Here is a 23,035-nt window from a genome sequence, read left to right as displayed (position 1 = left end):
CCACTTTATGTATAGGGATAATCTCTCTTCATAAACCCAATCCTGCAGATGATCCAAAATACTCCTTGCAAAGATTTTACCTACTGCATCCAATAATGTTATTTGCCTGTAATTTGATGGTCTAGTTTTCTCCATTTTTGTACAGAGGTATTCATCTTCTGCCCCTGCATGATGAAGGAATAAATCTTCTTATCTAACAAAATCTGATGATAGAACATTAGGCCATCGCTGGACGTCTGTTTTTATAACAGTTATTGGTATTTCATCTGGGCCCATGGCCGCTGAGGATCTAGCTTTTAATATGTAACTTTTTATCTGCCTTACTGAAGGAGACCCATAGTCCGCCATTGGTTCTAGTTTGTTTACTTATTCAGCGGGAGGATCCTGGCTACTAATATAGCAGCATATAGCCCAGAAATATATTCCATCTAAACGTCTCCATTAATAGACACAGGAAGGTTATCCTGTCATGTCTATATCCTGATGCTTCTGCCAATACTTTTCAAAATCTACCACTTCTCTTTAATTTAACAGCCTCCCATAATGCTATCCATTTAAGACCGCCATTGGTTTCTTACACTGAGCCTTTAGACTCCTCCTTTTTTTCGTCAAGTAGTTAATTATCCTTTCCCTTTCTTTGAATAGCATTTAAATTGGTGTATGATTAAGCTATTCATTTCCCTTGACACATTAAACTCTATGTTTAGGACATGTTTTTCTTAGGCCTTAATTTTTCTGACTTCATCCCCAACAAGTTTGTTTCTAATATGTGAATATTCGGACCGCTATCTACACTAATGCCAGCTCTAAAATTGTAGTTAAAACTACTATTTTCCACTCATTATCGAAAGAACAGCCATTTACTACTAAATGATCTATTTCTCTCACGAATTCTAGCAATAGTTTTCCACTTTAGAGTTACTTGAAGAATAGGATTCCTGGAATGTTATATGCCTCCTCTTTTTCAGTGTCTGTATGATGTATACTAGCTTCATAATTCAGAATCTTTGCATTTAAGTCTCTGCCAATCAAAATTGAGCAGACCTTTTCAACTAGCGTGGTATAGCAATAAAATTAAACACAGATTTTGCCAGAGAATTAATCTTGGCACCCGGCGATATATATAAATTAAATATTAACAATACTTCCCTGGCTGCGTTAGCTGTTCCCCTCTGACTTACTTTGACCCATTGCACTAAATTCGAGAGATATGTTGACTCTTGAAAAAACCAGGTTAAATTCACCTTTAGCAATATAGCAATCCCGCCACCCAAGCGGCTCCTATTGGAGACACTTGCTGCACAATTATAAACATGAAAATTATCAAGATTAATATCTGTTAAGCTCCGGGTTCCTGGAAATACAAATTAAATCTGCGCCCAAATCTGAAAGTAAAGCTAACATTTTATTATTTCCTCCATTTCTTGTCATATACCAAGACATAATGTTTATTGAAGTGCTAAAGATGGCGGTGTATTACGGGGCCAGAAGAAAGATTAGCATTCAGAGCACCCACCAGCCAAGACCACTTATTCAGATATTCATCCTGTGTTGTCACATGGGAACCCTTGCCCTGTCCTCTAATGAAACTGATCTACCAGATCACCTAATCATACCTATAGTAGATTGGACCTTTAAAAATAACTCATCTTGATTTGTAATAAACTCATGATTTTCCGCAACCCTGGAGGTCCCCGTTGGTTTCTGGAATCCTTGCCTATGCAGATGAAAAGGAATTACATCAATACCTGTAAGTAAAAAAAAATCCCAATTTGTCAAACCAAATTTACCACCACTAAAGAATTAATGGCATCATTAGGACCGCCCGCCATCCTGACGGAAAACTGGACCGCCCGCCATATGTGTGGCGGTCCCATGGGGGAGATTAGGATGCGCCTGCCATACTGGCGCCATGGAAAGGCTCATATCCGCACCTTTCACCATGTTATGCTCTTTTTCCACCCGGTCGACGAGTCGACCGAAAAAGCGGCGGACGGTCTTTCCGTCTGCCGCGGACCCCTCAGCCATCATAATATGTAGGGGGGTCTTTGATGTGTGGATGGTGGGCGGATTGCCCCCGGTGGTGACTACCGCCAGCCCGGCAAGGGCGATCCGCCCGCCATCCTAATGGGGCCCTAAGTGTCTAGATCTCCCAACTCCAATCTCATTTAAGATCACAACAGACACAATATCATTACTTTTTCAACAATTTGAGAGTTTCTATTCCTGCAAAAGAATTTAATAAAAAGAAGCAAGGAATCGGCTCTTGCTGATCTTCAAAAATTATATTAGCATATAATATACTAAAGCTATTATCAATCATAGTACTCTTTTCCTCCTTTTCAATAAGATTACCAGGCTCCATTTGTAGTGTTCCTTTTAGAGGATGACTGTTTCTCGCAGAAGCACTCTTTAATTCCCCATTGTCCAAGTCTGCTACTATAAATGGAATTGTATTTGGGTTTAAGTTACTTTCAATTCTACCATTTTTAGTTTTCTTATTACCTTAAGAGTCAACTGGAACCGGATTTTGACTGAATCCATTAATTTTTTATCCCCAAAGCTAACTTTCTTATCCGTTCTCTCTCTTTGGTGTTTTCCCTTATCTCGGTCCATCCAAAAGGAATCTTGTCTTTCCCAATAGCATTCCCTTCCTTATTAGATAATATATAATTGAAGGTGGATCTAAAGGGAATCCAAAGTATGGTCAGAGTTACCCACTTTCTCCACCAATGCCAAAATTGAGTGGATAATTCTTTCAATATCTGGAATAGATGATTGTTTAAATAATGGTGGAGATTTTATACTTGGAGTACTTCTAAAAGGCTCTAAAACAGGGTTTGAATTTACTGTTACTGGGGTCATCCTCTGTGAAATCTTCCCTACTCTCCTTTCCGTAGGAATGTCAGAAAAGACAGTATTAATAACTAGTGGCGTAAATTCTGAGGAAGACTGCCTTCCTTCTCAACTCGCACTTGCTGTCTGCAGTCCTCCTCATGTGCGAACACTCTGCTCTTTCTAGCATCCCTCCATAATTAATTGAGGTAAGTTTTGAGTAAACATCTTTTCTGTATTTTCTTTTATAGATGTTTTTAAGCTAAGATCTTCTTACGGGGAAAATTCTCTATCAGAACCATCTCCTTTGCTTCGTCAGACGTGGAGGTGGTTTTTCTCGCCCTCAGCAAAAACAAGGTCTTTGGAACAATATAGACAGATTTGTTCCTAAGAGGATTTGAGCCAGTATTTGCAGGCATGTTGCACTATCAGTTTTCCTGAATTGAGCTTTCTCACAGTCATGTTTTAGGCAAAAGATTGTAAGTGATAAACTGTTGGCACTCACTAGTCAGTCTATTCATTTTCCGAATACTCCTCTTCACATCATTCCTCTTTTAACTCTTCCTAGGGCCAATCAATATCGTTGCCGCCTCCACCCACTGAAAAAAACAATTCAATCCAATCCTAGAAGACAGGCACAAGGACAGCTCTACAGCGGAAACTCTTGGGTGGTTGCAGTCTTTTCTACCAAGCAACCCAGAGGGATGAAAGCAGGCTGAAAGCAATTCTCTAATTTGCAGTTGACTCATTCGCTAATGCTCTGTCAGCTCTCTCCTGGGTTATCGCTACCGATACAACTACAGTTACAAAATACAAGTTCAGCTACAGATTCCTTGTCACTCCTTACCAGCCTATACCACCAGTGGCTTCATCCCATGTGTAACCTCGCACACCCTAGCACCCACCACCATTCAGTGGCTCCCCACCGGAGGTTTGGGTGCGAATATGTGTGGTTGATTACGCACTTATGTATTGGTAGGGCCACTATAAGGGACACCGTAAGGTAACTCCACTTAGCCTAGTCTTCCAGGAGTCCCAAGGATTACTGCAAACTTCAAACTGTATTATTGTAAAACTGAAAATGACAACAACCAGTGTGGATTCACACCGCCAGCACAACTAAAAATCCCTTATGTGCTGATAGGTCATTAAGCAGGGCATTTAACAGAGAATTGCTTCTAAATACCAGATCCTTTCACACCTCCAAGACCACTGCTCACCAAAGTAATGTGCATTCAGTGCCTTAGAGTGCATACAAGTAAATTAAAGTGCCTTAAAATATAGTCACTCCAGCCTGCTTTACGTAATCCTTGTCTGTTATCACCCCTCTATGACACTAACTCCTATCTCCAGGAGACATAGGTGGCTTCAGTTTCTCAAAAGATTCCATTTGTGCTTTGTTGCTCTTCAAAGAATTCCACGATTACATGGGTTACAGGTAACTCAAAAAATCTATAAATAAATCTTCTTAGCATCCCATTACCACTCCCACTGATTTTTCTGCTGATTTCACAATGTACCATGTGCTGGCGCTGACGCTGACTGACCCTTGTGGCAGCTCCTAAGCACCTGACTCCTCAGTTTTCTGACCATCAAGCCGCCAACCCCAATCACCTTAGGGGCCCACAAGACCTCCAGAAATGGCAGTCATGGCTGCTCCCCCAGCCCTAACTTCAGGAAACCCAGGTAATGCGGGCGCTGCAAGGAGGGACTGAGGGTCTGCATGTTGAATTGACAGCCATCGCGGATGCCAAAGAACACTGCCCACCTATTTGCGGTGCACTGCAAACCAGCTCCTCCTCGAGCCAGCACAGCCGCTCATCGGTGAGCCATGAGTTGTGCTGCTCAATGCACAGCTCAACCTCGCTGCTCTCTCTCTGGAAATGGAGCATCGTCACAGCAAAGCCAAGAAAAAAGTGTAGATTGTGAATGGGCGGCATTTATGCCATTTTCTTAGTAATGGTGGCATGCAGGTCACAGATTGGAGTTTGAAATGTAAGGGAGAGACAAGTAGTCAGAGTCATAAAGCCTACAGAAGGCTAATCGATAACTACAGGCAAGCGAGAACAACCACACTTGTATTGTCTGTCCAGCCCCTTGCTTTGTCATTATTCAGACCATTCTATCACTGAAGTCTTAAACCATTCCAAATTGGCTTTAAGAAGCATTGTAGTAATGCATAGTATGTGAAGTAAACAGTTGGTGGAAGACTATGGCAAAAATGTGTTTCTTCACCTCACCGATTGTCAATGAAGTGTCTGTTCTTCTTGGCCACATACCTACATGGATGGCATATCTTGGGCTGCACAGATCTGATAGGAATTCATGAGAGTACGTTGGTGTGTGCGTGCCATTTGCACCACGTATGACAATGCACACAGTTGTCACTCCCCACAATGCTCCCTTCATTAATGACACTTAGTTTCTGATTGAGACACTTGAAGGACTGGGTTATTCTAAGACCCAGCGGTGCCAGGGGACAACACCTGAAACCTTCGTGGGTTACCTGTTCTGGCGTACAAAACACAGAGACACAGGACACTTCCAGCGACGTCAGAGATCAGCGTTTATTTACTGCAGGGATACAGAGATCACAAGAAGTACACAACGTGTAGGTTCTCGGAGACTGCTTCAAATTGCAAAAGTGGATCGCTCCTTTTATACACGTTTTTGCCATTGCACAGTATGGCGAACAAAAGTTACAACTCAGTTCCCACAATAAACTTCAAAAGAGTCGTGTTCATGTTTCAGGAGGCCGGAACATAATTACAGCAGCATTGCCGGTTCCCAACTGTAAAAACATATCTACCCCGCAATAAAACACATTCCATTCTGACCGTAAACACATTAGGAGAGAGGACAAGAACAGATCCAAAGAAAGGACAAGGATGCACAACAGGTTAAAGAAGAGTGTCGGGAGTAATAAAGGAAACTTGATGACAGGATCAAAGACCTCGTGTCCAATGCATGCATGACTGAAACAATAGGCTAGCACGGCAAGATGAGTCCCGAGCGGGGCCATCTGCTTTCGCCGTGTCATTTCCCTTATCGTAAAAGTCACCCTCGAGGAAACACGTGTCCCTCATGTAAGCTTGGGAGTCCCAGGGTCACGAAGCGGGCAACGTCCGTTCGCTGGCTACTTGAGGGCAAGAAACAAAATGGATGTCGTATCTAAAATGGAACCAGAGGGTTCGGATGAACAAACCCAAAAATGAGACGAACCATACGTGGTTGCGTAGCGAAACTGCGTACACCCACTATACTCGTCATTTGCGGTTCGTAGACACCAAACTCAGCCATATTCGTCACCACTCAAAAAGTGTCGTTCCGTCTCACACGGAACCTCAGACGCTCCTTTTGCCCTCAGGTAGGCAAGCACTAGTCAAGATCGGAATCGATTTCAATATTCATCAGATCGTTCATCTGCTGCTGGAACATCATTCTACTCATCAATGTCTCCTTGGTAACAGATGGCCGTCTTATACACGTTGTAGCACAAAGGCCACATAAGGCAGGACCACACTGTACACAAAGACAACACGTGAATAGAAACGTTACAACAACCCCTACGATCATCAGAATTTTCCAACCCCAAGTGGATATCAAACCCCAAAACCATCCTAGAAGTGTCCAATTACCTTCGTCCACGTGTATGGACTCGGAAATCTTGTGCACTTTGAGATGGCTTGGTAGACAGTTGGAGCATTGTCAGGAATAAAAATGCAACAGCTCGAATGGATAACTTTACACACACCACCTCTATCTGCGAGAACGACGTCTAGAACCATCCGGTTCTGCAACGTCATGAGTCTATCCACCTGAAGTTCAGCTGTTAAGTTACCAAGGGCACTCGCGGTAATATTAGCAGTCGACTCGACTACACGGGTCAACTGTCTTAGGTTCCTACTATTAACCATAGGTCCCCAAAACGGCAGGAAACCCTTAAAGAAATCTCCTGCTTCTTGACCGGCAGTATCCTCTTTGCTAATAACGCCTCTCACAACTCTAGTCTTGTGATAGTCTGAGGCAACTGTAAAAGTCGGTGGTAAAAGATTCGCAATATAACAGGTACCCGAAAAATCACGGGGTAGCCATGTATATGCACGTTCATAACATATGAAATAAGTGCCCTTAGCAGTCAGGAAAACAGGGGAAGAGAGCATCGGAAGGACATACGTGTCAGTACAAGCACTGTTCCCAAGTTGTGCTCTCGGATTACGACCCAAACCTTTCAAGCAGAAATTACCGAGGTGTGGTACAATCCATATTGGGGACGAGCTCTTAAGCTGTCCATCACCCACTGAAACACTATACTCAGCCTCACTCAGATCCTTATAGGCTTGCACCTCTTCATCTGGGATAAGCGATGCATCAAAAACATCTCTATCTAAATCCGCTATCGCTATCGCCAAAGGCTTGTGGTACGGACCAGGACCAAAATTAACAGAGTGTGGCTCTCTACTGGGGTAGGAATCTAGTGCACTACGAAACATAGTTTGGAATGCTCGAGCGGAACCCTGGGAGCTGTAAGGAAGGACTAAGTATGGAATACCCCTATCCATGGTATGTGGCATTAACCCACACACCCAACAGTTGGTAGTATTCATCACCAACTGATGCTGATGTAGGAGTTGAACGAAGGAGTTATTCATAAATTCCGCACGTCTAACCTGTTCGTGTTGAGGCAAAGGATGAAAAGAATGTGGGGAAACAGTGGTGATGGAGCTTAGTTTAGGAGAAGAGGTAGGTGAAACAGAAGGCAATAACAACTGTATTCCAAAATACACTCCTCCCACCAATAGCATAGATACAGTCAGAAACAGTAGGAATACCTGAAACCGAAAACATTTTGTTCGTACAACCCTATATAACTCTGATCTCTGCGCCGACATCCTTTCTACTTCCAACAGCTTAGAGAATGCCATCCTCTACAAACCGTCCGTGACGTACTTGACGCACTTCGTTCTGAGTAGCGATTATCAATCCCCAGGAGTTCCCAGGAATCGACAAAAGTAACCGACCTAGCGTCAGAAACCTGCTAAACAGAAAGGAGTACCCGCACGGCCCTACGGTAACCCGGATGGTAGGTTTTTCTCAAAACGTTCAGTTTTAATACAAATCTCTTTAGCAGTGACAAACACATAAAAACTCAAAAAGAAAGGATGTAATTGTCCATAATGCTCATCGCACCGAAAAAGGAAAACAAATATACGACTTAATTTTTATTAGTCCTTGAACGAAGAAAGTATCGACTTCTTCCGGGTCGAGTTTGCTCTGTAAACAATTGTTCAGCTGGCGCAACAGTGTTCGATAAAGTGGACAACGAATCGGACCTCGGGTTCTCTGCTACTGATGACTCCACAAGTGGGTTTGGCAGCGACAGATCATCTCCTACAGGTTGAGCGTCACTAAACGGCACAAAGTTTAAAGGAGTCTCAGTTTCCGTTGCCGCAATCCCAGTTCTCACCCAACCGTCTGTTGGTGAGGGGATCGGTACCTTTTTCGTGTGGCCGGCATGAACCCAGTTCTTCCGGCCCGCAGTCCTCGTTGTCAACAAGACTTGAAAAGGTCCTACGAATCTTGGCTCCAAGCTACATTTCCGACCAAAATTTCGGGTAACGACCCAATCGCCTGGCCGGAGCTGATGTCCAGGACCCTCTGTCTGCGCCGGTAGAGCTTCAAAGACCTGTTGATGAATCAACCGTAGTTTAGTGGTCAAATCATGAAGGTAATCAATTAGCATTGGATACTCAAGACTATCAAAGGCCTTAGGTCTCGGGACTCCCCAAATGTTCGCAGGGCGGCCGAACACAATCTCATATGGGCTAAGCCCTACCCGAGAGTGTACAGTCGCCCTGGTTGATAAGAGAGCCAGAGGCAAGGCATCAGGCCATGATAGACCAGTGGAAGCTTGTATTTTTGCAAGTTTCAGTTTCAGGGTACCATTGTACCCTTCAACCAGACCCGCTGCCTGAGGATGATTAGCGCTATGGAATTTTTGACGGATTCCAAGGCCCTTACACACACTCTGCATCACACTTCCTACAAACTCACTTCCATTATCCGACCACACGATCCGTGGCATTCCATACCTAGGAAAGTACTCCTTCAGCAGGATTTTCGCTGTGGACAGGGCAGTATTATCCTTAAGAGGATAGGCCTCAATCCATCTAGAGAACGCGCAAACCACAACCAAAACATACTTCAGGTTATTGCATCTCTCCATATGGATAAAGTCCAGTTGGATCACCTCAAAGGGACAAACAGGGGGAGCAAAATGACCAGGTGGAGTGGAGGTGCCCTTGCCAGGATTGTGCATCAAACACACCATGCAATTCTTAACCACTCTCTCAGCACACTTAGTAATACCCTCATTCTTCCATACAGGGGACAAGAACTTACATATCCCTTTTGCACTAATATGTGACAACCCATGAGCCATCGTCACAACAGCTAATACGTACGCATCTGGTAACATCCACCTCTGACATTCCGTCAAGTCAACCCAACATCCATGCCTATCCAACATTCCCGTACTTTCTTTCCACTTGATCTTTTCAGCTTCAGTTGCCTCGTTCTGAATTGCCTTCACACTCTCAACAGTGTTTTCACACATACACGTTTCCGTCGGCCATCTCACTGAACTTGTCACATACATTCGAGTTGTAAGATTCTTAGCCGTTTCCTTAGCAATCTCATCCGCAAATGCATTACCACGACAAACATCATCCATCACTTTCCGATGTGCACTACATTTAACAATCGCCACTTGTTTAGGCAAGGTAAGTGCATCCAAAAGATCATTCACTAGCTGCCCGTGTTGGATCTTCGTCCCATGCGATGTCATAAATCCTCTTTCTCTCCAAAGTCTTCCAAAACTGTGCGCAACGCCGAATGCGTACTGACTGTCGGTAAACACATTCACTCGCTTTCCTTTAGACAAGACACATGCCCTTGTCAATGCAATCAACTCTGCCGCTTGTGCTGAATTCTGATTCAATCTCGCACTTTCCACAACCGTGCTCAACGTCACTACAGCATACGCAGTTGTCACATCGCCATTCGGCAATTTAAAGCAAGAACCATCAACATACAAAGTACCATCAGGATCTACCAAAGGAGTGTTTTTCAGGTCCACACGACCCTTTGTTTCTTCCTCAGTTCGTAAATAACAATCATGTGGTGGTACATCATCTGATTCCGTATTACTCGGCAACAATGTCGCCGGATTCAGTACATTACAACGCTTGATCTGTATATGACTTGCCAAAAGGGTCAGCTCGTACCCAGACAACCTTGCACTCGTCAGATGTTGAGTTTTTGTACGATTCAGAAGAGTATCAACTGCATGCGGAACCATCACTATGAGCATATTATCCATGACAAGGCCTGCGGATTGTCGAATAGACGCCGCAGCTGCCGCCGTCGCCCTCAAGCAACTCGGCAACGCTCTAGCTACCGGGTCTAAAGTCGAGGAAAAATATGCACATGGGCGCTGCTTGTCACCAAATTGTTGCGTTAAAACACTCAATGCACAACCTTCCCTCTCGTGGACGTATAGTGTAAATGGCTTGCTGTAATCAGGAGTACCTAACACAGGAGCCGAACACAACGCATCACGAAGTTCAGAAAAACTTTTCTGACATTCCTCCGTCCATGGCAAAGGAGTCGAAACATCCTTGCACGTAAGAGCTATCAATGGCTTCGCTAACAGTGAAAAATTTGGAATCCACTGTCTACAGTATGACGTGATACCTAAAAAGGCACGCACATCTCTCTGAGTCGTCGGCACAGTCATTCGGGCAATTGCTGCGATTCTTTCAGGGGTCAACTTCCTTCCCGCCTTTGACAATAAGTGACCTAGATAGGTAACTTCTTGACAACAATATTGCAATTTAGAAGGTGACACCTTGTGGTGTAAGTCACATAGATGCTGCAACAGTGCCACAGTAGCAGTCTTGCAAATTTGTTCAGTGTCAGCAGCTACCAACAGATCGTCAACGTACTGAATCAAGGCCGCACCAGCTGGCAGCACGAATGCATCAAGTTGGCTCTTGAGAGCTTGGCTGTAGATCGATGGGCTCTTACAGTAGCCTTGAGGTGCGCGTTTGAACCGGAAGCTACGACCACCTAATGAAAAACCAAACAAATCTCGACTTTCCTCAGCAATTGGAATGCTAAAGAACGCATTCTTCAAATCAATTACCGAGAACCATGATGCAGAGGCTGGAATCAGAGTCAGTAAAGCTGTAATGTCGGGCACCACAGGAAACTGCGGGACAACAATTTTGTTTACCTCCCGTAAGTCAATAACTAGACGGTACACAGGGGGCTTGGAGGGATCAGTTCGCTTCAGAATAGGCAACACAGGACTATTACACACGTTCCCTCGTGTCTCCTCAATAACATCTTTATCGATCAAATCATAGATGATCGCTAATAGTGCCCGTTCACCATCAAGGGAGATACGATACTGGGGTATGCGCGGTAATCGCGCATCAACTTTCAATTGAACAACATAAGGTGGTATTTCCAGCAGGCCCACATCATTGGGACCTGTCGCCCACAAAGAAGCCGGAAGAGAACTCAATTCCGGTGGGAGCTTGTCGATCGATAGATACATAGGGGAAATCACTCTCTGACCCAAGGTAAGCTCTACTCCCGTAGGAGAGCAGTACAAAGTCGCATGTAACCTTTTCAACAAATCCAAGCCCAAAAGATTCTCACCACAACCAGTAGTCAAAATCAAAGGAGCTTCTAACTCATGAGACCCAATCGTAAGGGGCAAGGGGCTAGAAACTGGATTGCTAACGGGGGCGCCAGAGAATCCAACGGAAACATTCGTTAAGCCAGACAAAGGCGCGCCAGGGAGTTTCGAATGCATGATGGAACTTTTTGCTGCACCAGTGTCCAACAGAAAAGGCTCAACGACGCCCAATGTGGCAACTGCGACATAAGGCCCTCTCTGATCTACCGGAACTGATACTTCTCCCTTCCTTTGTCTATGGCTGTCCTAGTAGATACCGTCCGTATCAACATCACGCTCGACATAATAGTCGTCCACATGATACTGCGCAGATCTACCAGACGAGAGATCGCGTCGATCGAAACAATTCTGCGAGTCTGACGAAGTTGCAAGACGCTCAGCCTGAGTCTGAGTAACACCGCGACCTCTACCACGTGAAGCTTGTTGAGGACCACTACGACCTCCTCGAGCCGACACACCATTGTTCCTATCACGTAGAACTGGGCAATTAAACTTCAAATGGCCCTCCCCTCGACAATATGCACATTGATTATACCCCAACACAAAGCGAGGTGCGGGAGAGTCATTGCGCACCTGTGATCTGTGAAACTGCGATTGTGAGCGATTTGGCTGTTGCGAGTCATTAAAATGTGAGCGCGGAGGATACGCTTGCTGCAACAAGACCTTAGTTTTAAGATCCTTCGTTTTCTTATCTGCACGTTCACTTTCTTCCTTTTCTCTGTTTTCATAATATTGGACCGTAGCCAATATTTGAGCAGTGGTAGAAACAGCCCACGAACTCTCAGAATTCTTCAACTTGTTGCTGAGTTCGGGCAACAAGTTCGATACAAATTTATCAACGAACAACCGCTGACCACCCTCCGAACTCATGTCCTGACCACTATGATCAACAAATGCTTCCTCAAATCTCGTAAAGAAATCGGAGACACTCTCATCCCTCTTTTGCTTACACGCGGACAATTTGTCCCAATTGACGCGCATCGCTGGCATAAGCGTTTTCATAAGAGTAATTATCCTCTGGGGCAAATCCACAATAAGCTGTTCAGGTTTAGCCGCACCAACTTGCTGGGCGTCTGCCGCCGTAAGGGCAGCCCAGTCACCGCCTAACTCAGCCGCGTGATTCTCGTGACGAATTTTCGCCCAAATCGGCTGAGGCACTACATTGCCAAACAACATATCGATATCAGCAAGATTCATAACAGTAGCATCCACTAGTTGGGACAACTCCTTATAATAACCTGCAGGATTTTTACGAGGATCGGGCAAAGTTTGCTTCACCTGTAAAACTTCCGATCGCTTCCAAGGGAGGTGTATCCACACTCTCTGAAAACGTCCTGGGACAGCAGGATTAGCATTAGGATCACCTGGCATCCACACTGGGGGAACTTCTCGCATAGGATATTGACCAGGTTTTGCCATCCACTCTTCGGTCTCGTCTTTAAACAACGCTCTAGGTTGCACTGTACATCGAAAGGATAACAGACGTTCTAGAGCAGCTCGAACCTTATCACCTACAATCACACCAGTTGTAAATTGATGCTGAAGCTCAGAAACCTCAGACGGTACATTGTCGACCACATTGTCGACCACATCATGATCCCATTCTTCCCTCAACGATTTACACATTTCCTCAAACACGAATCGTTGCGTGGGCGCATTAAACTGGGAAAATGTTTCAAACACTATACGCGAAGTGTACTTAACAGGATTACGAATCCATTTACGTGCCATTTTTACCAAGGATTCACGTTCCCTACCATCAGGAAGCTGGCTACGCCTCTGAGCAACATCAGAAAGAGTCGATCCAAGTATTGGCCCAAAAAGCGGAGAATAAAGAGTAGCAACAGCATTCAGGAGACGGCTACGAACAGAAGGAGAAGAAGAAGACGGCACAGGAGCAACAACAGTAGGAGTGGAAACAGTAGAGGTGGACGCGGCACCAGGAGTAGCGGGAACGACAGGCTGGTCAATTTGCGGCACAAGAGGATTCGGGAGAGCGGGAGGAACGACGGGCTGACCAGCAGCCGCCAAAACAGCAGGTTGAGGAATAGGAAGAATCATAGGACCCACAGTATCGGGAGCATAGGGAGGTGGTGATTTCAACAAATAAGATAGGAGCGAATCTTCTATCACTTCTTCTCCCGTCTTATCAACATTAGACGGTAACACCGGGTAACACTTATCCACCGCCATATGATGAAGTCGAGCACTAACTTCCTGCTCTTTCTCATCTTTGTCTCGCTGATACTGTTCAGCATTTCGCATCACCGTAATGACACCTTCTCTCTTATTTTTCTTTCTCTGTTTGATTTCTTTCTGCTTGGCCTCTTTACGCCATAACCGGAAGGAATCAAACATGGCTGGCCTAGCCTTCTTTTTAAACAATTTAGCTTCCAAATTATCTAAAACGGCAGTTTCGAAACTTCCATGTGATGGCCAACTAAGAACACCATCATTTTTAGTATAACGGACCCAATATTTGTTATATACGATAGGACCCACGCCATGGCGACTATAGAGCTCATAAATTGGAGTTCCAACCGGAGGTATCGGACATGAATCCTCCAACCGGGAATCTATTCTGCAACATTGAAGAAACCCAAACAAAGTACTACGGCCAGGCATCATGCACACTAACCGAGTTTACAAACTTCAAGGGCTATCGAATTATGATGTCCTCGCACAAAAAATGCGAGACCCTTGGTTTTGGCAATTGCAATCGTCAAATAAAACCCAACAACTAAGAACCACAAATGCTATGGAACCATGCAAACAACAAAGGAACACTGGGAGCGACCCACAAATACTTCACTGAAAGAGCAATGGCGTCACCAGGAAGGCCCGTCTATCGTCTCGCCGTACAAAGGACTACGCCAGGTGCCAAAACAGGTCGACAGGCAGGGCATCAGTCCGTCGCAGCCGTCAGGAGGCGGGGATCTTCACGGGAAAAGACGTCGGGCCACTTATTTCGACAACTGGATCGATGAAGCGGGCTGCACCTTCCCTCGGAGATTTCACACGAAGTTCCTCACGATCGTCGGGCTTTGGACTGGTACCGCTGATGTCGCCCCACGTTGGGCGCCAACTGAAGGACTGGGTTATTCTAAGACCCAGCGGTGCCAGGGGACAACACCTGAAACCTTCGTGGGTTACCTGTTCTGGCGTACAAAACACAGAGACACAGGACACTTCCAGCGACGTCAGAGATCAGCGTTTATTTACTGCAGGGATACAGAGATCACAAGAAGTACACAACGTGTAGGTTCTCGGAGACTGCTTCAAATTGCAAAAGTGGATCGCTCCTTTTATACACATTTTTGCCATTGCACAGTATGGCGAACAAAAGTTACAACTCAGTTCCCACAATAAACTTCAAAAGAGTCGTGTTCATGTTTCAGGAGGCCGGAACATAATTACAGCAGCATTGCCGGTTCCCAACTGTAAAAACATATCTACCCCGCAATAAAACACATTCCATTCTGACCGTAAACACATTAGGAGAGAGGACAAGAACAGATGCAAAGAAAGGACAAGGATGCACAACAGGTTAAAGAAGAGTGTCGGGAGTAATAAAGGAAACTTGATGACAGGATCAAAGACCTCGTGTCCAATGCATGCATGACTGAAACAATAGGCTAGCACGGCAAGATGAGTCCCGAGCGGGGCCATCTGCTTTCGCCGTGTCATTTCCCTTATCGTAAAAGTCACCCTCAAGGAAACACGTGTCCCTCATGTAAGCTTGGGAGTCCCAGGGTCACGAAGCGGGCAACGTCCGTTCGCTGGCTACTTGAGGGCAAGAAACAAAATGGATGTCGTATCTAGAATGGAACCAGAGGGTTCGGATGAACAAACCCAAAAATGAGACGAACCATACGTGGTTGCGTAGCGAAACTGCGTACACCCACTATACTCGTCATTTGCGGTTCGTAGACACCAAACTCATCCATTTTCGTCACCACTCAAAAAGTGTCGTTCCGTCTCACACGGAACCTCACACTGCATGGGATTTACCACTCCACAGCATTCCATCACTTTTCTTAAATGGCAGATGGAAGATCCCCCTCCATTGGCCATGCCCTTCTCTTCTGTAGAACCATGTCATCAGTGATCTTCATGGCTGTACAGCATACACCCTTGTGTATGTATTTGTCTATCTGGCATTGTTGTGAAGGCAACACCAATGCTACACCCAGAACACCTCAATGCTATTCTTGCAGTGACTTAGATCAGAATTCTCAGCTGATTTTTCGTTAGTGACGTTTGCCTCATTTATCTCAATGTTGGTTTCCCTCTCACCTCATGCTATATTATAGTCCTTCATGCACGAGGGCCTACTTTGCAACTCAACTGTACACCGAACAGTACACTTTAAATTATTTATTAAAAATATGCATTTTATACAGAAAGCAATAATTTTCTTTTTTTCCACATTCAGCATGATTTTGTATTTGTTTTAGTAAGCAGTAAAACTGCAAACAAGACATATTGGCTTTGCCAATGTGGGTTTTTCAATGAGGCTTGTTTGACCAGAGACTTTTTATGGAGGACTAAGTGCTAAATCATTGAAGCTCTACAATGCCAACATTTAAGAACAAGGTTTCAGTTTCAAAGTATTAAATAATAATTTTTCTTTTCCCGCTTTCAAGTGCTGTGCTTCCTTTCTTTGTGGAACGCCTGCCCGCTGTGTGCATTTGCAGCTACTTCAGGCAGTGATGATCATACATTCACAGCATGTAGTTTTCTTGTTGGAAAGAAAGACTTTCTTCTTATACACAGCACGCCTCACACAGCACACTTGCTGTTGACTAGCACAATAGCTGTACTACATGCTTTAGAATTTTGTGTCCACTGTGGCTGGTCATTCAGGCCTAATGTTGGTTCAGGTGTTTTTGTGACCAATAAAAGTGGACCATATTCCCAGATAGTTCATTTTTTGGTAGATTTATATAGTGTGAACTTGGTCCAAAGGCATGGGAGCAATTTACATGAGAACCAGTTACAATGCCTAAGATCAAATTCATTTTTTGTTGTTGTTAGAAACATTAAGTGATTTGCCCAGAATCGCAGGATGTTGAGCTGATGCCATAATGTCGTAACTCAAACCTACTTCTCCAGTTCCAACAACGGCAGCTCTGACCACAACACTACATCCTAAGTTTTTTGGGTCTGGGAAAGGTGGCCTCATGAGAGGCCTATGCAAACACATCTCCACACCTCCACCAAGGCCTATAAGACACTGGGACCGAGGTGACAACCAGCACCTGACTCTAGTCATGGCTCCATGATATACCTACATAAAAAAATTGTTGTTCAGACAATTTCTGTTTTGCTTTGTGTTTTTATATCATTAGAAAATAAATTTAGCTTGGGTAGACATTGCTAATCTGAGCTGAACTTTTCTGGATGACATGTTTAAAAATGGCAAATGTGTTGCAGTGATGATGTAATATTTCAGAAACCGTGAGACCTATATACTTCATTTTCGTGTCAAACATAGGTTTTGTGGGTCAAGCAGTTTTATAGCAACAGAAAATTACTACTTTGAGCAAACCTTCCATGATTTAAAAAAATGTTAACTCTATAATAATGTATTTTAGCCATCATATTGGTAATTTATTTAACATTGGTTTTGCTTCAAGTTTTCTGTTGATTCAGATTTGTAAAAAAGAGCTAAGCAGGTGATAGCAGTGGATCTTTATCTCATGACAGAGCGTTGTTAACTACAAAATCTGAGGACTCCTTCAACAAAGAAAAGGTGTCATGTGCCAATCTAATCTGAAAGAAAAGCTAACATCAACTGCTGCTGAACAGAAGAGAACTTGAGATGCTCCAGAAATATAGCAAGATGAAGTTCATAAAAGATTTAAACTGATGGGTGAAGAGGATCAAAAAATTTATCATTCTATCAACAAGTGCTAGAAGTTTTATACAATGAAAAAAAGTCTAGAAAAAAATGGCAAAAAAAGCAGAACTCAGTGAATCACAACAAGAATCTGAGTCTTCTAAGAAAGCGATGACAACCAAACCCAATGCCCAATCACTTAGAAGATCGATGGTTACCCCTCTTACACTTTCTACAACTGATCAGAAAGCAGAAGATATTCAAAATGTTATCTGTGGTTTAGCCAGAACAAGGGCCAAAGGGATTGACGAAAGAACAAAGTACAGAGTAAGCAAGTCTCAAAGGGCAAACATGTTTTTACCTGCAGCTAGTTTCTTCCAAGATTACGTTTTCAGCCAAGTAGTTGATCTAAACAGTGAGGTGGATGTATTTGCAGTGGATATGTATGCCCTCCCGAACTGCATGCGTGCATACGTTCGAAAATGAGTGTACAATGAGATCCCAGCAACACTGTAGCTGCCAGCATTCAGTTAAATTTGCTCTCTTTGAAAAAGCAAATGAAGTTTTAAAGCCACTCAAGGTCTGGCTATGGGTTCACACTCAGCGAGATCAGAGAAATATTGGTCAACATTGATGAAACTGTATTAATCCATAATAATTAAATTAAGATTTTTCTGGTGATAATGTGCAACAGATTTCGTTTTTGTCAGTGTAACAAAAACAATGAGCCACTTATGGTATTCTCAGCTGATTAGACTCCTGAAGTTCTTGCTGCCAGAATAAGATCACAGGATGCAGTAAAATCAGTAGGAACAATTTTAAGAAACGACCGCAAAGATTTAGATTTTGGACTTAACATATTGTGCAATGCCTCAGAGCTCCGTAAATCATGGGTGTCAACAAGAATGCCTGATGTTGTCTTAACATTTTTTACATCATTGTTCAATATCAGCACAGCAAAACTAAGTTCAGAACAGAAGCTGACAACATTGATGATGGTTTTGAAGATAGAAGCGAAGAAGTGGAAGACAATCCCATGAACCAACATGCTTATGCTGTGCAAATGTACTGTCTTCCAAATCATGTTTTAGGAATTGCATCACAGTAAAAAGAAAACTCTGCTACACTTGATGACTGCCCACACAATCTATGAGAAGTGAAAAAGTGGAGAACTATTCATTTCAATGAATAGGATTGGTATATCAACAAGTGATAATGACATAGTACAGAGAAGGAACTTGTTAGCAGTTCCTGCTGTAAAATCACACCACTACCAAGTCACTTTATGAGGAAAGGATTTACAATTGCTGTTCTTGATAATTTTGATTTTGAAGACAGATCTTCTTTGTCTGGAAAATCCAGCACACATGATACTGCTATATTGCTTTTTTCAAGACTGTATCAATGAAGTAGGTGCTGGAAAACAAGCTGTGTCAGCTGTAGACATAAACAAATGAAGCTGCAATCTTATAACCCAACAGCCTTGTCAACCTGTGTAAAATCACTACAAGCCATCAACACATCACAGTCTACCAGAAAGTTTCAAAGTGGCTGAGGACATGGATCTTCGCCTACCTGATGCTGCGGGCTGCAGAACTGATTTAACTGAATTTATCATATCACTTATTTGGTGCGGACTGAGGGATGAAGAAAAGCCAGTTTCTCTGTGGGCTGGAATTCATGCTCTGATCTCCCAGAATACTGTCCCACTGAAAGGTTGGGTTTTTACCAGTAATAACATCTTCAGGCACAAACTACACAACAGAATACACAGCTCTGAAAAATTCCCCAAATGTGCATGGTCGGCTGGAAGACCAGCATTTCCTGCCGATTTTGTGTGATAAAAGCATTTTCTGTTTTGTAGCTGACATTTTAAGCAATCCATTTGCATATCTTATCTCAGAAGTGAACAAGGCATAGGTTGCATTTCATTCAAAAGACATAATGCAAAGCCAGGCAATGTTCAATACATTCAATTCAAAATCAGAAAACCTGAAATCCAAGGGCCTCATTTGAGGTTTTGCTGTAGGGCAGCGCCACAGGCCTTCTTGCTGCGCTGCCCTACGCAAAAAAAGGGCAGGAATACACTGTATCTATCAGATATGGCGCACTCCTTTTCTTTCCCCCTGCGTTGGCGCACAATGGGCTGCCGTGCACCAATGCATGCACCTTTGCACCATGGTACAAGGGGGGCTGCATTGCCGGGATGATTTTTGGGCAAGAATGAAAAACTTCATGCACAAAAACAATCACAAGAGGCTTTTCCTCTTTCTATGTGTGCTGCAGAATGCAGAACACATAGAAAAAGGAAAAACAAGGAGAAATAAAGCTATTTCTCCGTGTGCCTCCCCTGGGGAGGAGTACTTCTTCGGGCACTGCTTCAGATTCACGATTTCTCATAAATCTGGGGCAGTGTCAGAAAGCCATGGATGTTGCAGGGTACACCCCCAGCAACACCCATTGCATGCCCCTTTAACGCAGAAAACTGCATTAATGGGAACCATAATTACAAGGCAGTATTAAACCAAAAAAGTGGCTTAGTGCTACCTCGTAAATATGGAGCAGGCTCTTGCACCAAGGAACATCACAAAAAGTGATGTTCTGGCGGTGCAAGTTTGTCAAAGAATGTGAAGACAAAACAGAACTTTGCAAGTACTGGGTAAATGTTTTACACATGCTATCTCTAGTGAAAAACGTGGTATATACTGATCGGAAAGCTGATTGGGAGTGGCACATGAAGACTGTGGGGTCACTAATTACTGTGTTTCGTGAATTCGATTATATAAACTATCTAAGATATGGATCCCAGTATTTGGAAAGAGTGAAGAAGCTAGAGGTGGAAAAACCATACCTCTACAGAAAAATCACTCAAATATGTTTTGTGGTGAAAGACAGAGAGAAAGATCAATGCTGTGGCCCCAGATATGAAACTGCAACAGACGATCCGGAGATCACAGAAAAGCTCCAAGGGAATTGTTGGTCAGACACGTAAAAGTGAATATGTTGCTCAATGGCAGATAGTCTATCATGGAGTCCTTTCTATTTGCAATGTTTTCAGAGAGATGACAAATTCCAAATTAGTGGACCATTGTGAAACTGTTCCTTACCGCAAACTGGTGTGAAAGAGAGGGAAATGTTTTAATAAACATGGTGACGGCCTTCTTTATTTCATGCAACAGCAGGGAAACCCTTTTGAAATGGCTGAGCCTGTGCGACTACACAACTTTACGACCAAACAATATGTGGATAATGATGTAAAGACACTTTTACTAGATGTCGGGGAACATGGATCAAAACTATACGCAGAACTGAAGCAGGAGAGATTTGTACTGAAAGAGAAAAAGCTGTTTGACATAAGCACTAAAGCTAAACTTCCATGCTTTAACTGTCATAGTAAGAGTTTTGTCCAACCAGCCACTACAAAACCAGTTACAATGACAGATAAATGTACCAAAAGAATGGGGTGAATTCATCAAGGACATTCTGTCGCATGATCTTCTTCCAACAAATGCATTATTTGATGGAAATGTTGCAACCAAACCAGTAGAGCACAAACTCCTACAAAAGTAAAATAATAAAAAAAACTTACATTAGAAGAATTTCAATTCGAATAAAGAATTCCTCATTTAAAACTGTTGTTCTTGTGGACTCTATATCAATACAGATATCAAAGTCAGTGTGCACCTTGCAAGAACTGCACATTGTCTTTGGCAGTTATCTTGAACTATCTATCAAAGAATGTGATAGAATCAGATGGATGTTTGCAAGTGGAACAATTGACCTTCCCTGCATCAAAAATTTGACACCTATACCTGTGCAACTTGATAAATTCTGGCCATCAACATCGAACAAGATGAATTAGGATATGTTAACTCACCAAAACTTTGCTGATGCTTCAGTGAACAATGAATTTCCAATTATTGCAAGTTGAATGATTGTCAATGAGGAGTTGGTGCCAGCAGAGAGAGAGATTCAAAAAGTACGGGCCATTTTGTTCAAGAACTTAACAGCAAATTTGAAGGAAGCTGACCTTCGTGTTGTGCCAGATGTTGAGTGGCTGTTCGAAATGGTTCAAATCGAGTCATTGTACTGTCAAATGATAAAGATGTTATTATTGAGCTACTTAGATTTGTTGCAATATTCTAAAGTCAAGGATGGTCAGTTATGAAAACTTTATGAAACAGGCGAGAAAAGACACATAATCCCGCTTCATATTCTGTACAAGAAACTTGACCCAGAGATGGACAGTGTTCTTATCAAGGCACATATTTTAATGGGTGATAACACTATGAGAAAAATTGGAACAAAGTTTGGAGCTTTAACTGCTCAACCTGTAAAGTTTCTAAAAGGATTTGCTGAGACAGAAGAAGAATGTGTCTTTAAAGACTTGGAAAAATACCTTGTGTGTGTGTGGAAAATGAATTCTGACTGTCACACATTTGACAATCTTCGGTACAGTGAGTTCAAGAGATCACTCCCGCTAAGTGCCCTTCCACTGACATCATTTCCTATGTATAGATTCATTAAAAGAGCGTTCTAATTGATCAGAAGATGTGTAAATATTTTGGATCATGCATATGTAGAGAAAGGTCAATGTGAATTTGGTTGGGAAGATGTTGATGGGTTGCTTAAACCTACTAAATTTCTAAAGTCTCTACCCACAGATCTTACACGTACATGTACTTGCGAAACGTGTGCTACAAAAAGATGCCCCTGTTGATATACTCTTTTCAAATGTTCACCATTCTGCAAATTTACCTCGAGCGATTGCTGAAAAAAATTAATTGAACTATGAAAATATGATTAAAACAAGAGTGATAAGCATTCTTTTTTTCATATTTAGATCATAAACATTGTTCGGTCTATACATAAAAGGATTAAAAACCATAATGATTTGTTTGATTTTCTATAGGTATCTTCTTCCTCTATTATAGCCACCATTTTGGAAAATGGCGGTAGGGTTGTTCTGAGGTGTTATTTTCTTTCCCTATAAGACTACTTGACCCCCAAAGCCTATGTTTTGACACCAAAATTAGGTTTATTGGTCTCATGGTTCCTAAAATATTACATCATTACTGCAACACATATGCCACTTTTAAAAATGTCGTCTAGAACAATTCGGCCTGGATCAGCAATGCCTGCCCAAGCTAAATTACTTCTCTAATGATCAAAAACACAAATCAAAAATGAAAATCTCTTTACAACAATTTTTTTTACAGAGATATATCAAGGGCTGGATTAGCCCCTAGGGAGGCCGCTTCTCCTACTTACCCCCTCCCCAGCCTACTATAGCCTCAGGGCATTGACCTGGCAGGTGAGGATTCAAGAAAAGCAAAGGGCTGCTGCTGCTCCAGGGGGACTTAAGTGAGATTAGACCCCTGAGAGGCCCCTGAAGGCTCCCACCCTCCCCACGCCCACCATTGCCTGAAGATGTTGTCCTGGCAAAGGGGGTGGAGGGGATTGGCACTGCACATCAAACAAGGCACGGTGTACAAGAATGCAAAAAAGCCCATCATTTTTTCTGTTTTTCAGAGCATGCGTCTGTGGAGTGTAGCACTGATATGGGCACTCTATTCAAAATGAAGTGCAGG

The sequence above is a fragment of the Triturus cristatus genome, chromosome 11, assembly GCF_964204655.1.
Source record: "Triturus cristatus chromosome 11, aTriCri1.1, whole genome shotgun sequence".
Classification (NCBI taxonomy): domain Eukaryota; kingdom Metazoa; phylum Chordata; class Amphibia; order Caudata; family Salamandridae; genus Triturus; species Triturus cristatus.
The sequence above is the reverse complement of the archived record's forward strand: the minus strand, read 5'-3'. Positions refer to the sequence as shown.